Source organism: Camarhynchus parvulus, chromosome 2 (genome assembly GCF_901933205.1).
Source record: "Camarhynchus parvulus chromosome 2, STF_HiC, whole genome shotgun sequence".
In the NCBI taxonomy this organism is placed as follows: domain Eukaryota; kingdom Metazoa; phylum Chordata; class Aves; order Passeriformes; family Thraupidae; genus Camarhynchus; species Camarhynchus parvulus.
Window position 1 is genome coordinate 7,839,757 of NC_044572.1, and position 15,066 is coordinate 7,854,822.

Here is a 15,066-nt window from a genome sequence, read left to right on the forward strand (position 1 = left end):
GAACGTGATGTAACAGGTGGTGAAATACATCAGCTGACAGTAGAACCTCTGTTGGATGAAGTTATAAAACCCTCTTCATCGCCTATTTAACATTTAACACAGGACTATTGCTCTGGTGGATATCTGTGGATGAAGGTTGTTGAGGGCAGGGCACAGCACAAGGTTCAGTTCAGTTTGACATTCCAGCTTCTTTGGTGATGATGAATTTGCCATCCACAAGCAGCCATCCTTGTCCTCCACCTGTCAATAACAGGAGTGACAAAATTCTGCACTGAGCAATGACCCCTTTGCCATTTTTACAAACTGTTTTCAGTTTTTCCTTCTCTGCCAGCAGGCACAGCTTTCACCCTGTCGATGTGTGCCTGTGGCCTTTGGCATCTCTCCATCTCAGTGGCCAAGGCAGTGACTGCTGGGGAGCAAACTCAGTCCCCTCCAAGTGTCCCTCCTGGAAACAGGCTGTGACAGGGTCCCTTTCCCTGTGCTGCTTCTCTCTGTCCTATTCCCCATCCTCAGCTACGATATGGAAGGCCAGGCAATTTAGAATTTGCACCCACTCATGCCCTTGCTACTCCCCTGCTGAGGCTAACTAATAAGGAAGCCAATTAACCTAATCTCTGGCATCACTTTTTAAATAACATGCCATTAATCTGCCAGCATAAATTGGTTTTTAAAGGGAATTTTCTAATTATTTTTGCCACGTTCTGCATGCTCTCCAGATTCAGGCTGTGCCTGAAGTCAAAAGGAGCTCATACCAATGTTTTCCAGATTTCATTTTGAGCTCTCAATAAGTTTGACAAACCAATTTGGGAATGTCCTCAGTACCTATGTTCCCAAATGGTATTTTACACAGCACTGAAGCATTTTTCCACACGAGCTGTTGCCAAAGTAAACTCCTCACACTGGGTCTGTATAGGACAACTAACAGATGCCACTGACACAGACTCAAAGGATCTGATTTAAAAATTAAAACAAGCCTGAGGAAGCAGAAAGAGATCACACAGATTTAGTACCTCTCTTCTGTTATTTCAGCTTTCTCACAGCCTCTTGGTAAATTGGGGGTAAAAACCCACCACTGCTTTTGATATAAAATTTTCAATAGTCAATCTGAATTTTATTTCTATATCTTTTATCATAAAGAAAGGAAGCAAGCAGCTCTGGGTGGCTGGGGATTCACTGTTCCACTCACAGCACACACCAATTACAAGTTAGGCAAAGTATATATACTGGTTATAAACCTTCAAAGCATTTTCCAATGTGCTTGGTTTGTCCAAATCAGCAAATATCAATAAGCTGGCATCAGCAATTTCATCATCTTTCCAGGTGGTCGTTGGCTTCCTGTCCTTGTGGTCATCTGGAGGGAGGCCTTACACTGGTGTCTGCTACATGATTTTGTCAAGTGCATCAAGCTTTTTATTATACATAAGCATTTAGTTGCTTTGTTGCAATATCTTTGCTTTACCAAAACTTCCTCTATTTTATTCTAAGCATCAGTCATCTTGCTACCTCATCTCTTCTACTCCCCTACACTTCTTTTATTTCAATGCTTTATTTGGTGTGGTGGTGTTCGCAGGGTGAGGGAAGAGATGAGAATCTTGACTCCATGTTTCAGAAGGCTGATTAATTATTTTATGATATATATTATATTAAAAGACAATGATATATTAGAACTATACTAAAATAATAGAAGAAAGGATTTCATCAGAAGGCGGGAAAGGGAAAGGGAAAGGGAAAGGAAAGGAAAGGAAGGGAAAGGAAAGGAAAGGAAAGGAAAGGAAAGGAAAGGAAAGGAAAGGAAAGGAAAGGAAAGGAAAGGAAAGGAAAGGAAAGGAAAGGAAAGGAAAGGAAAGGAAAGGAAAGGAAAGGAAAGGAAAGGAAAGGAAATCTTGTGACTGCTCACAGCCTCAACACAGGTGGCTGTCATTGGTCATCAAGTAAAAACAATTTCACATGCTGGGTAAACAATTCTCCAAATCACATTCCAAGGCAGCAAAATATTTGGAAGATGAAGCTTCTCAGCTTCTCAGGAGAAAAGATCCTGGCAAAAGGATTTTTCATAAAATATGTCTGGGACAATTCGGCTATTTGGTCTGAAAGTTCAAAGCCTTCCTTTGTGTCTATTTTCGACGCAGCAGGTATAAGCATTTGCTGATTCCATTGCCAAAATTGACACGAATCACAAAAAATTTTTTTACTCTTTGACTCATTTGCTTTCTGCTTTCAGTGGCTCGCGGTTTGCTCAGGGGGCTGAGAGCCGCAGTTCACATTTTCCTGGGTGATGTGAGCAGGGGTTGTGTTCCGTTCCTCTTTCCGCGTGTTCCCGGCTCTGTTCCTGCTGCTGTCCCAAAATCGCGCTGCTGGCGCCGGGTGCCGCCTAGTGGAACCATCCCTGAGCTCCCTGGGATGAGCATCTCTGTCCTGCCCCATCCTCTGAACGCTGCTGCTTTTCAGATACAGCTCCTGAGAGCTGCTGGCAGCTGTCTCCGTTAGAAATATTTTTGCAAAGCTCTTCTCGTAGCCCCAGAGCTGCACTCGCAGCACTGCAGTTGCCAACTACTTGTAATTTATAGGTACCGAGATCCAGATGTAGGTCCAGATGTGGAACAGGGAGCTGTCCTGCAAGGTGCTGGGGGAATATGGAACTCCAGCACCATACACAGTTATTTACTAATATTATTTTTAATTAATTAATAATATTAATTTTTTATTAATAAAAGTTATTTATATTTTTATTAATAAAAGTTATTTTATTCGTTAACATTATTAATGTTAATTTTTGATATTAATTTTAAATATTAGTTATTTACTAAGATTATATTTTATTTAATTACTAATATTATTTTTCCTAATTTTGGAAAATAAAAATGTAGCCATACAGGCAACAACCTACTTACAAAAACTAGGCACTGAAAATAGTTTTATTCTTTTGTGGCCCTAATATTAATTATCTTAGTGATTCACATCTTTCAGTGAAAGAAGGGGAAAAAAACCTTAATTACTTCAGAGTTTTTATGGTCAGGCTGGGACTGAGGAGGATGTTTCCCTAACCCAGCTGCAGGATTTCTCTCACCAGTGTTAAGGTATTTTAACACCAGTGCATGCTGCTGGACCACTGGTGTGATCTGGCACTGCAGGTCCTAAACAAGAGCTAATTTTGGATAGGATATCCAAGGAGATATTTCTGTATTTAATTTTTTGCTGTGGCCAGCAGGAAAGTTACACTTTTTTACAGTTGTTTTTGCATTCCACCAAATAAAGCCCAGCATAAAACATGTTTTTCTCAGACCTCCCAGCACTCACCCAGATCTGTATGAACCATTTCTCTCTGGACACAGCCCATTGTCAGGGATTGGTGCTGACCCCCGTGTAGGAGCTCTTAGCCCATCCAGCTGGGACTTGTCAGTGGGAGCTTCCAAATGTTCTTACCAGGATCACGGAGAAAATCAGCAGTGTTTCCCACTCCTCACTGATTTTGCATTTGAGAAAGAGGGAATTGAGTTACTTCTAAGCAGAATCCATATTTCTTACTGGATTTATGTGTTGGACTCAGAGGAACATGGCAAGCACAAAGTGGAGTGCTCTGGGAGCTGAGCTCAGCTCCTCCTGCCTGCACTGCCAGGAATTTCACAGCTCTGGAAAATCCTGCACAAGTGCCCCATGCTGAGCCTCAGTAACTTCAAGAGAAGTCCCAGGAGTGGAGTGAGTGCACAAAACGTGCTGGAGATCCACAGAAGTGATAACAGGGAGAGGAACCGAGCCAGTGCTTCACTGTGAGTAAATTTTCAAAGTGCTGTCTATAGATCTCTGTGCAGAACTCCCACTGTTCTTCCTGCCTCCTTTTTTATTTTTTTCACAAGCCACTGGCAGGAAAGAAATGGACTTTAAAGTTAATTAGGGAGAACTTAATCAGTTTTGTATGTATCCTATTGTATATTTTGAAAGACAAGAAGTTCACCCTTGCACGTGTTCCCATTTCCATGTTCACAGGAAAAAGAAATTGTGATTCATTATTTAAAATCATAGATAAAAGAACTTCAGGGAACTGAATTTACTTCAGAAATCTGCCCATTTGATCAAGTCTGTTCTATTTTATTTCCATCTGGCCTGTTAGTCTGTGGCACTAAAAAATCCTGTGCCTCAGTGTCCCCATCTGCAAAGCAAGAAGAGAAATTGTACCCACCCAATGGATGCAAAATGTAATTATTGTTGTACAGAGTGCTGCACAATTTCACTCTAACATTTATAAACTTGCACTAGTGCCCACATTTTATTTTAAGAGGAAAAAGTACAGTATTTAAGAAAACCTGTTTTCAGCTAATTAAATTTTACTTAGAGCAGATGAATTCATTTTCCCCCAAGAATGATCTGTAGAGGTTGAAATAAAATCTTTATGAAAAGGTATGTAAAACCAAATGAAAATGTGAAATTTGTTAAATAAGTAAAAAAATATATTCTGTAGTTCATGAAGAACCTGCTGTTTCTACTCCTCTCTCCTCCCTCTCTAACAATTATCATTATATAGAATTTATCACATTTTGAGATAGTTTATATGGTTAATTAGGGCACTTCTGCACAGTGTGGTGGCTTTTATGCCAGACTATAAATGAGAACATCCTCATGATGTCAGATGCTGTTTCAGTTGCATTTTGACAACAGAAAACTTGGAATGGTTACATTTGGTAGCTTGATGGTGGAGCTTGACCTTATATCCTCTGATGTGGACAGGAATTTTTCATCTGAGTTTGCTGGCATTTGGCTCAAGCCCTGATGGAGCTGTTTGGCTTCTTGCTTTTTATAATCTTCTGAATTAAACACTCTGTAAATCACTGGAATAGTGGTTAAATCACATACCAGCTCACTGCCTATGGACACATTTTGGGCCTCTTTGAAAAGAAAGAACGAGCATTTCATTAAGCAAAGCTGCTATTTGAGCATCACCCAGCTCCAAGCTGTGGCAGGTTGAAAGCAGCTCAGCCTGGAAGGCAGCTCAGGAAGGACTCTTGGCTGTGCTGGTGGGAGGAAATCCACTTCAGCAGCTCAACACCACATCATTTCCCCAGGGGATTTGCTACTTGCTCACCCATGCAGGTCACTGCACAGCTTTTTTTTTTTTTTTATTTTATTAATGTGAAATGTTCCTTTCTTGTGTAGGCAAAGCAATTCCTACCACACACTTCTTTCTTCCAGAATCAGTTGTGATGTGGGTGGACACCTTAGAAACCATGTGTAGTGATAATAATAAGGAATGGTCCCCTGAGGGGAGGATTTGATATTAAGAATTAGAGTAATGACTTAAAAAAAAAAAAAAAAAAAAACTTCGGTAATTAATAGTTAGACACAAATGTTAGCACTTTAGCAGAGAAAAGCCCAGCAACCAACCTCCTTATGTTACAGAAAAGGTCAATAGCTTATGGCTCATCAAAAAAGGAAAAAAAAAAAGGAAAAAAAGTCTGAAGCAAATTCTCCCATTGTGATTTTCTGAGACAGCACCCTCTGAAATGGAGGCAGGGTTCCTTTTAAAGTCTAAATAGTGAATAAAATGTGCTTTACTGGTGAGAACATGTCTGCAGATGGAAATGTATTCATGCCTTAGGATGAATGAACCTCCTCTGGACCCCAGGCTGTGGTCAGCCCAAAGCACAGTCACTGCTGGGGGGCTCCAGCCCCAAAAATCAGCACCAAAAATCAGCTCCTTGCCATGGGTATTCCTCCTCTTTCATACTCAGTCAGGTTGAGTTAGTGCAGAGTTTTGACAGAAAAAGGAAACAAAGGTGGATGAAAGGGAATTTATAAAATGATGGTGCAGAGCACTGACTAACCACAGCCTGTACAGTTGCTGCTTCCATGGATCACCTTCCCAGGAATAAAATTGTAGGTGGATTTTCATAGTGGGAATCAGGAATTTTTGTTTGCATTTTTGCCCTGATGTTCAAGGTACTGGATGGAGTTTCCACTGGGATACAAACAAAAAACACAGATTTCCCCAGGGAGCTGTGTTTGCTCCACTGCTGTGGGAAAGCAGAGCCACCCTGCAGGGTGAGCCTGGCTTATTCCTTGCTGTGGTTGGGTAATAAACTTTCAGCCCATTAAACGCTGTGCTGTTTGATTGCACAGCACAAAGAATGTGTTCCTACAAAAAGCAAACTTGGTTTGCGGACATGTGAAAAAAAAAGTCAGTTTTGAGGACCCAAACCTGCAAGATTTTGGGCATTTCCTCCTGTTGTGGGGTTTAATGGGTCCTGGGCTCAGGTCACACAGTGAGGGCTATACAGGGACCTGTGCCAGCCACTGAGGACTGTACAGTGCCCCACCTCTGAGAATTATGTAGCCATCCATGCCACAGCTCTTGTGCACCCACCATGTCCTGGGGCTCCCTGTTCTTTCTCGTTGGTGCTGTGACCCCTCCTCAGGTAATCCCTAATCAAATTTAGTAGTCTAAAAATGCCCTTTTATCTCAAAATGGGCATCCTGAACCCCTGTGGAGCTCAAAACATATGGAGAACAAGGGTATGGGGATATTTTGGAAAGCAAGAGAGGACGTCTGGGTGGAAAATGGATGCTACAGCCAGAATTTTCCTTGGCACAGTGACCGCTGAGAAAATCTCTTTGTGGCAAAGGTGTAAAATACCTGGCTGATAGCCCAGACTGTGTCACTCCAGCCCTGATGTCTCTTCAGCCCTTACCCCAACATTTACTGAATGCTCCACTAGAAATTTGAGGAGATAAGACTGGAATAGAAAAAGTTGCTTTCCCATGTCACGCATGAGGAGGAGATAAGAGAAATGAAGAGACCTTCCATGTGCAGAGCTCTGAGGGCAGATGCTATATGTTATATATGTTATATGTTATACGCCCTCTCAAATGTAAATATTCTCTCTTGTGTGCCTACTTCAGGTGTCTCCATCTCTCTTTTGGGGCAGAAGTGCAGAGCTAGAGTGGTGCTTTTGTCCTCTGAATAAGGAGAGCATTTTGCCACCCACTTTTGAACCATACCCAAAAACCAGGCTGATTGTGGTGGGGGGGTGTTTGAAAGTGATCACATCACTGATGATAAAAAATGGAAATAATGGCACAAATAAATGTATGCCTTGTTAATTTTAACTGATGATGACACAGTCTGTGTGGGGAAAGGCTGTTTAGAAAGGTGTCTTGTCACTCTAGGACACGAAACAGAAAGATGCAGACACTGGATTTTCTAAGGCAAAAAAGAGAGCTTTTAATTTCTGACTCTAACATTTATAGATTTCCAAAAGTGACAGTGGATTGGAGGGTGACAGTGCCACCTCTCCAATGACACTGAACAAACCAACAGTCCATTAAATTTCTGCTCCTCCATAAAAGTAATGCAAAACAGTAAGTTATTTACATAAAGTGTGTGAGAAAGTTTGTTACGAAAATGTAAACATCAGAAGGCTTTGAAAAACTTTAAAAAACAGGGTGACAGTGTCTCAGTACCCCTGAGAACCTACACACAGACCTCCAGGATCTCCTGACATGAGTAGAAATAAGATTTGCTCAAAGACTTAGTTTTCAAAAAGAAAGCAGAGAATCCTGAGTCACTCTGGTTTGGTTTGAAACCAAGTAGCACAGGCTGTTGAATTATTTTACAGCACAAGCCCAAGAATCAATCTCTGGCCCAATTAGAAGTGTGACCCAGCAGCCAGGGAAGTCTCCTGGTAACGAGGCCCTTCTGCTGTCTCTGGTGGTAGGAGATCATTTCTGTATCTCATTTTATGTACTAATAATCCCAGATTGCTCTCTGCAGGCATCACATCACGGTGCCGTATTTTTATTAGTGTTTGAAAGTCAGACAAGGTCAGCTGGATGGAAAATGCTCAGGTTTCATCACAAACATCCTTTCCTGTAGATCGGCAGAGCTGCTCAGAAGAACCACACTCAACCCAGGCTCATCCAGAAGATCTTCCCAGCTCATTCTTAAATATCTCAGTGCTTATCAAGTTCTTTCTCTTTAACCTGCATTTTTCCCCCCATATTTTGAATAGCTGATCTTTGGCTAGCTGCAATTCTGACTAGACCTCTTTACAGCATTCATATATTTTGATTTTCATTTTTTCATGTCTCTGCTGTGGACAAATACTAACGAAATCCTGGTAAATCCAGGGTTTACCTCATGCCTTGCGCAGTGCTGAGGTCAGAGCTGACTGAGAAAGATCTACAGAGTAAAAGAAAATAACATGAGTAAGAGAAAATTCCTTTTAAGTGGTTGCATTTATCACCTGAGTGCTATTGCCTCTCATTGTCTCTAGGAGACAAAATATTACTCCAGTAACAAAAGTTCCATTTAAAAATACAGTAAAAATTCACTCTGTCTTCTGTGATTTAGAGGGGTCACATGAGAAACATGATAATGTCATCATTTTAAAAGTAATGTTAGCAGCACCCAAGGTCCATTTCCACTGTTTGCTTACTCGGGGAAATGCAGAGTTTTTGATCAATGTTTTACAGCCTCCATCACTGCAACTCAGGGCTCTGTACCAGTCTCTGATGCACTTTTCAATCTTTTTTTTTTTTAGACTAGAAGGGCAGGTGTATGCCATCATCTTATACCATTACCAATGGAAGTTGGTGGCTCCTTTTCTGACAAGTGATTGGTTTTTGTGTCATTGTTCATGACAGGGGGGCTGGAAATAAATTATTTTTAAAGTCCCCCCAATCCAAACCATTCTATGATTTTAAAGTGGTATTGGTGAAGTGCAAGGTTTTGCAGGCTCAGTGCCAAATATTACATTGATGGGGAGTTCCAGACACAGGCAGACTATATTAAAAAAAGATCTCTGAGCTCATAATTGTGGCCTGAATCCAAAAGAATTGCCAGATTAGAGACAAATGTTTTAGATTCCCTTCTTTTTAGATTTTATGTACTAAATCCATGGAATTAGTTCATCCTGGAAAAAATGGTTGGTGAGCACTGATGTTTTTAAGAACAGCTGAATGAATTGATGTGAATCTGCAGTTTAAATTAATAAGTTCAAATTACTTTCATCATCTCCTTCTACTTTTGTTCATTGAGAAGATTTTTTTTTTTTGCTGTAAAGAAAATATGTGTGAGTGAGAATTAAATATTTAATAGTGGATGAGCCTAGATGAATGGAAGAGCCTTTCCCATCTAATTAAGCACTTTTATTAGAATTCCAGGAGGGTTCTTTTAGTTGCATCTTCTAACAGTATGATTTCTTGATTATCTGTTCTGGCAAGTCTTTATTCCCACTTGTATGATATTTTATTTTATCTCACTGTGAGTCTCAGCAGGGCTCTGTATCTCCTGGGGAGAAATTTTCTTAATGGCACCTGTCTTCTCTTCTCCTTGGTGAATTTTGAAGTAAACAAGTCATTTAACAGTGTCAAGTCATTAAAAATAACTCATTAAAATGGTGTGTGTGCTTCCCAAGGAATTACATTCCTGCCTCTTAGAAATCTTTCTCTCTTCCTCCATGTCCTTATCTATGGTTCTTTGTAGATTTATTAATTAACCTGTATGTTTTACATCCTTTTATTTGGGTTTGCAAATTTCCTCAAGTTTGCTTTTCTTTCCTCATCATGCATCAAAAACTCTTAAATATTAAGAAGTTTCCAGGTTTTTATTGCCCTTCTGAATTTATTCTTTATTTTATTCTTTATTTTCTTTACCTTTTTCTAAGGAAGAAGAAATCTGTCTTAGATGCTGTCGGATTTTATGTTATTAGAGGTAGATGTGAAGACATTGAGTTCTGGTTTTGAGACAGATAGTTTAGGTAGATAGTTTTTTATACTTAACTATAAAAAATGCTCAAAATACTGTGAGCTGATGTCCTCAGGACTGTTGTTTTTCAAAATATTCAGTGCTGGCTTGATGCAGATAACAAGAAGAGATATTTCTGCCTTCCCCACATGTTTTTGTAGCTGTCTTTATTTCTTCAACTTTTATGAACTACTGACATTTAACATACTAATGACACAATTAATGTTTTCCAAAATTATGACATAGTGAAGTAAGGAGATTTCAAATTTTTCTCCAGTAAAACATATAAACATAGTTTACATTATTTCTTTAGAGGATGGACATATCAGAGCAGCCTGTGGTGAAAATTGTTGCATTTTTCTTCACAGTGGCAGTATATTCAAAGAATTTCCATACCAATCCTGTTGTTCTGTGTTTGAAATTAAAATGAAGTTATGAAAACAGACCTTAGAGCAGCAGCTTATACCATACCCCAGAATTTGACTGCTTTTATCAGTTTCAGACATTTTCAGTCTTGCATTGTAAAATATTCTTCTTGAAGTAAAGGGAGCCACTCCCTCAATTAAAATGGAAAATTTCTGGGTATTTTTAAGGTGCTTTTTAAGAACTTTAAATAGAAGAGTTAATCATGTTTATGCTCAGAAGGAGAACCAGTGCCACAAAATCTCAGAGGGAAATTTGCCTTCTTTGGAAGAAAATGTCAGAAGAGGGACACAGATATAAACATTTCAGCAAAAACCAGGACAAACTCTTTCAGACAAGTTCCTCATTAATCACAGTAATTTTTAAAGTCAAATGCAGGTAACACATGATTGATTAGTTTGTTTTATTCTACATCTTGTTCTGAGCTCAACTGCAAGCAGAGATGACTTGGCAGTCACCACTTTTCTTGCACTCAGGGACTTGTTTGGAAATTTTGAGGGGAGATTTTTTGGCAAAAAAACTTCACTTAAACGAGCAAATTTCTCAATTTATTACTTCAGAAATGGTTTTTGAACAATGGTGCTGAGGTCATGCCCGTGTCTGGAGCAATTTAACAGTCTCTGGTCCAGACAATGTCATTTTAATGTGGAAGAGTTTATGTAGCACCTGCTCCATCTTCTGTCTGGTCTAAAATGTATTATTCCCTTCTTTCTCAGCTATAAGATCAATCATTTTTAAAGTGGAAGGAATAATGGCAACAGTTTAATAAGGTCTTGCCAGTTCTTTGGCCAGAAATTAAGATTAAGGTTCTTTTTTGGGAGGAAATAGTGAAAATATTGTGAGGATGCAGTGAACTTGTTTCTTCATCCAAAGCAGGAGCCAGAGATGTACAGACTGCCTTCAGAATTGCCCATTTCCATGCCAGCATCCTGCACAAATGAGCTCACAAGGGACAGGCTCAAATCCAAACAAGCCCTAATTATGAGGGTCTGTGAGGAGCACTGGCTCTTTGGAGAGGCTGAGATGACCCATAATATTGATTGATTCGGGGAAAAAAAGTGCAGAGGAATTTTAAGCAGGCTGTTTTGGAGGAGAAGGAAGGGTGTGGCTGTGGAGGGCAATAGCTTAATAGGCATAACATACTTCCCAGAAGAAGCTGAGTGGCGTGAGATCCCATTTATCTGTAAAATGGAAGAGTGCTCCGGGCACACAGGTGTGCATTTGGCCTGATTCCCCTACAGGAATTTAACAAAGGAGAGTTAAATGCCCAGAGTAGCATGGGATAATTGGAAATGTGGTTGAGAAATGCTCTCCAAAAGGATTTTTCAGCTTGAGGATCCCTAAGAGCTTTCTCAAAGAGAGCATCACAGAGTTGTGCCAGTCCTGCCCAGAGCAGCTGTGTGGACAACTCTCCCTCCTCCTTCTCTCTCTGGCTGATAAAATAGCCCAGAGAAGTTCACTTATGGTTAGCTAGGACACAATTTGCCCGGAGAATACCTGGAAGTGTTCAAGGCCAGGCTGGATGGGGGTTGAAGAAACCTAGGAGAGTAGGAAGCATCCCTGCCCATGGCAAGGGGCTTGGAATGAGATGACCTTTAAGGTCCTTTCCAACCCAAAGCTATCTCTGAGTCCTTGATAATGGGTTTGGAATGGGTTGCCTGGGGCTTCCAGAGCAGGAATTCCATCCATATTCCACCATGGACCATGCACCAAATGGAGCCCAAATACATGTGTGGGAATTTGATCTTTCACAGTGAGGTTCTCAAGTGAGTAAACTCCATTTTTAGGCCACCTTTGGGCCTGCTGACAGCACAGGTTCCTCTGACCACTGCTGGTGCAGCCCAGCTTCAGGTGACTCCTGTGGTTCCTCTGAAGCCTGAGGGATCAGGCTGGGCAAGGAGAATCCTCTCAACCCCTTGCACATGGCACTGAACTTTGCTGCAGGTGGGTGAGTGAGTGTGGCTACTTCAGGGAAGAAGATTCTCCTCAAAAGATGAGAAACAAGACAAAAAATACCAAGATGAATATGTCCATCAGCCAGGAGCGTTTGTGGGGGAAATCTGGGATCTTGGTCTGCTTTCACAGACTGTGGTAGAAGGGAATAGCTCACAGCATGAGGATGGATGTACACAAGATTTTGCTACAAAAGAAGCTTCCCAACCATTTGAAACAGCTCAAGAACTCAGGAGATGCAATTCTGGTTTTCCTTGGCTATACCAAAGAATTGCATGGCTTTGCTTTTTGTTTTGTTTTGGATTTTTGGGGGGTTTTTTTTTTTTTTTTTTTTTTGTCTGCAGCACAGCTCTTTCCTTTTTCTTCTACCTTATCAGCTACCAAAGCTGGTTTATGCAGCATTTTTCGCTGTGTTAGAGTTTTCCTCTTCTAATAGATGATGCAATGAACAGAACTGACAGGACTTGTGTGTGCTCTGGTCTGAATTATTTGCTGTAATTGGCACGTCTGTCCCTGAGCTCCACCTGTGTTATCTGAAGCATTACAGCTTTAAATTCTTACAATTTGTATAATCTGTTTATTTTGGGATGGTATTTCCCCCTCTATTTGTAATTTCTTGCTCTTCTTTTCACCATGGGCAAAATAACCCAAGAACTAGATAGTTCATTTGACAAATAGTGAAGTGCTATTTTTTCTCCCAAAAGAGGTTTTGATTTGATTCACTGTTTTCCTCTTTTCCTTCTACCCTCAGAGGTTGCTCTCTGTTAAGATAATCAAGACAGCTAAACAGAGAGATTGATTCCTAACAGGCATAGCTGACTGGAAATTTAAGCAGCTAACACACACAATCCAGAACAGGTGACGTGGTTCATCTTTCTACAGCAAAGGGAATTTTGTGGCTGCTCTCAGTGTGAGCATTATGAGTTCTCTTATCCATACCCTACAAAAACGACTTTAGGCTGCTCACAAAGACACCTTCTAGGAAAAAACATAATAAAAGACACAATTTTGCTCTACAGGCAGCAGCTGTGGATGACATTTTGCGTGCAGAAAATGAAAGCTGTCTGGGCCCCTCATGGTACACACAGACTTTGAAGTGCCAGTGCCTCAACAAACCCCTCCTGCCCCTCCACATCCTCTGTCCATCCCATCTCCATCAAACCTCCAGCGTTACTGTGAGGGTTGCACCTGCAGGAGGGATGGAAGGGGGAACCTGTGGCCATCAGGGTCCCCACCTTGGGTCTGCCCTGATTCTGGCTGGCCTTTGAACAGCTCAGAGGAAATGAGGGTTTTTTCGCAGTGGAAAGATTGCACAAAATCAGTTCTGAGCATTCCTCTTGCTGCTGTGCTGTCCTTGCTCCAACAGCCCCAGTGCAGAGGAAGGAGCAGCCCAGGGGCTGTAACTGGGGTGCTGCACCAGGCCCCAAAAAGGCAATAAAGATGTGAAAAATGCGTATTTTATGACTGGCTTTTTGCAAATATTAAAAGGAATATTACATGTGCTGTATTAGAAAGTTATGCTGTATTAATTCTCTTAAGTAGTGTGTTAAATATAGTTTTAGGTTATAACAAAATAGTAAAATAGAAACTATGCTATGTAGGATACTTTTTTTAAAGAAAGGACTTGCACTGAGATAGCAGCCACAGGACACCTGAATCTTTCAGTGAAAGGGAATTTATTGCCCCATTATCAGGAGAAATGAACTTCTTCCTGCCTCGCTCAGCATTGGAGACGCTGTTAGGATTCAGAGGAAGAAGTTGACACTGACCAGACAGAATTCTGTGTCTGAATGGAATTTATGCATCATGTATGAGGTGTATGAATATGCAACAGGTTATTGTTTTTAAGGGTTAATCCTCTGTTAACGTGTGTGCTTTTTTGGGCTTATGCTGCCCAGAGAAATGTACCTGGAACCGTACATTTGTACGGTAACCCTTTGTTTCTATTGTCTCATATTGTCCTAATTCAAATTGTCCAAAAATTTTATTACTCTAATTATATTGCTATTTTTATAACCATTTTATTACTATTAACCCGTAAAACTATTAACATTTGAAAAATGAGTGATTGGCATTTTTCACAAAGAAAATTCACTTTGTGCTGAATTACTGCATGCAGCTCCTGTTCTGTTTTGAAAACATGCTCTGCAAAACACTGTGCAAGGCCTTTTGCTTAAAGGCCAGGCAGGGTTGAGCTGTTTTCTCTGTTTTTTGGTGATGTTGGCCTCAAATTGCCTTGTTATTCCTGTCTGTGGACCAGTGATGATAATAGCCTTACTTTTTCAAGCAGTTTGAGATCTTCTAATGAGGCACATTTTATACAGGCTTTATTAGAGTTCTTGTTTGTAGGATATTACGATACACAGGGTTGTTGCAATGTGACTTCAGAATATGTAATGTAATTATTTGTGCTGAGTATAAATACAGTTAAGGCAATGCTATCTATGCTGGGAGAAAATGACATTATGCTGCTTTGACATTTACCAAAAAAGCCTCCTTTTTCCATGTTGCATTTACTGTGTGTCGCTTGTGTTCTGCTACAAAATGAAGGTAATGGATGAAAGAACCAGAAAAGCATTTTGATTTTATTTTCTAAAAAAAAAAATAGGTATTTTGTGTTAATAGTAGTTTTTCCCTTTGAAGCCAGGCTATGTATCAGTTGTCATACAGTTGCTAATCTTTTCCATCATACTCAAAGGAAATGTGTGAGGCAAAAGAGTCATTGGGTGCAGAAGACGAAACTTTCTTTTTCTTGTGGCAGTAGGATTAAAATATAGAATTATTGTTTATCCTTTGTGGACATGATCAGAGTTGATAAATACAATTACATTGTTTGTCATCCCTGAACTAATTCTTAAGGCTTAGGCAAGTCAGCAGTGGAACTAATATGTTTAGCTTCTTATTAATAAGAAACAGAAATTGTCAATTAAATGCTTGATCTTACCAACACTTGC

At 40.2% G+C, this 15,066-nt stretch overlaps 1 protein-coding gene across 5 annotated transcripts in view; it reads left to right on the plus strand.

Annotated features, from left to right (window-relative positions):
• DPP6 (dipeptidyl peptidase like 6) overlaps positions 1-15,066 on the plus strand; it is a 562,376-nt gene that overhangs the window by 446,052 nt on the left and 101,258 nt on the right. The gene's annotated exons all lie outside the window — the stretch shown is intronic.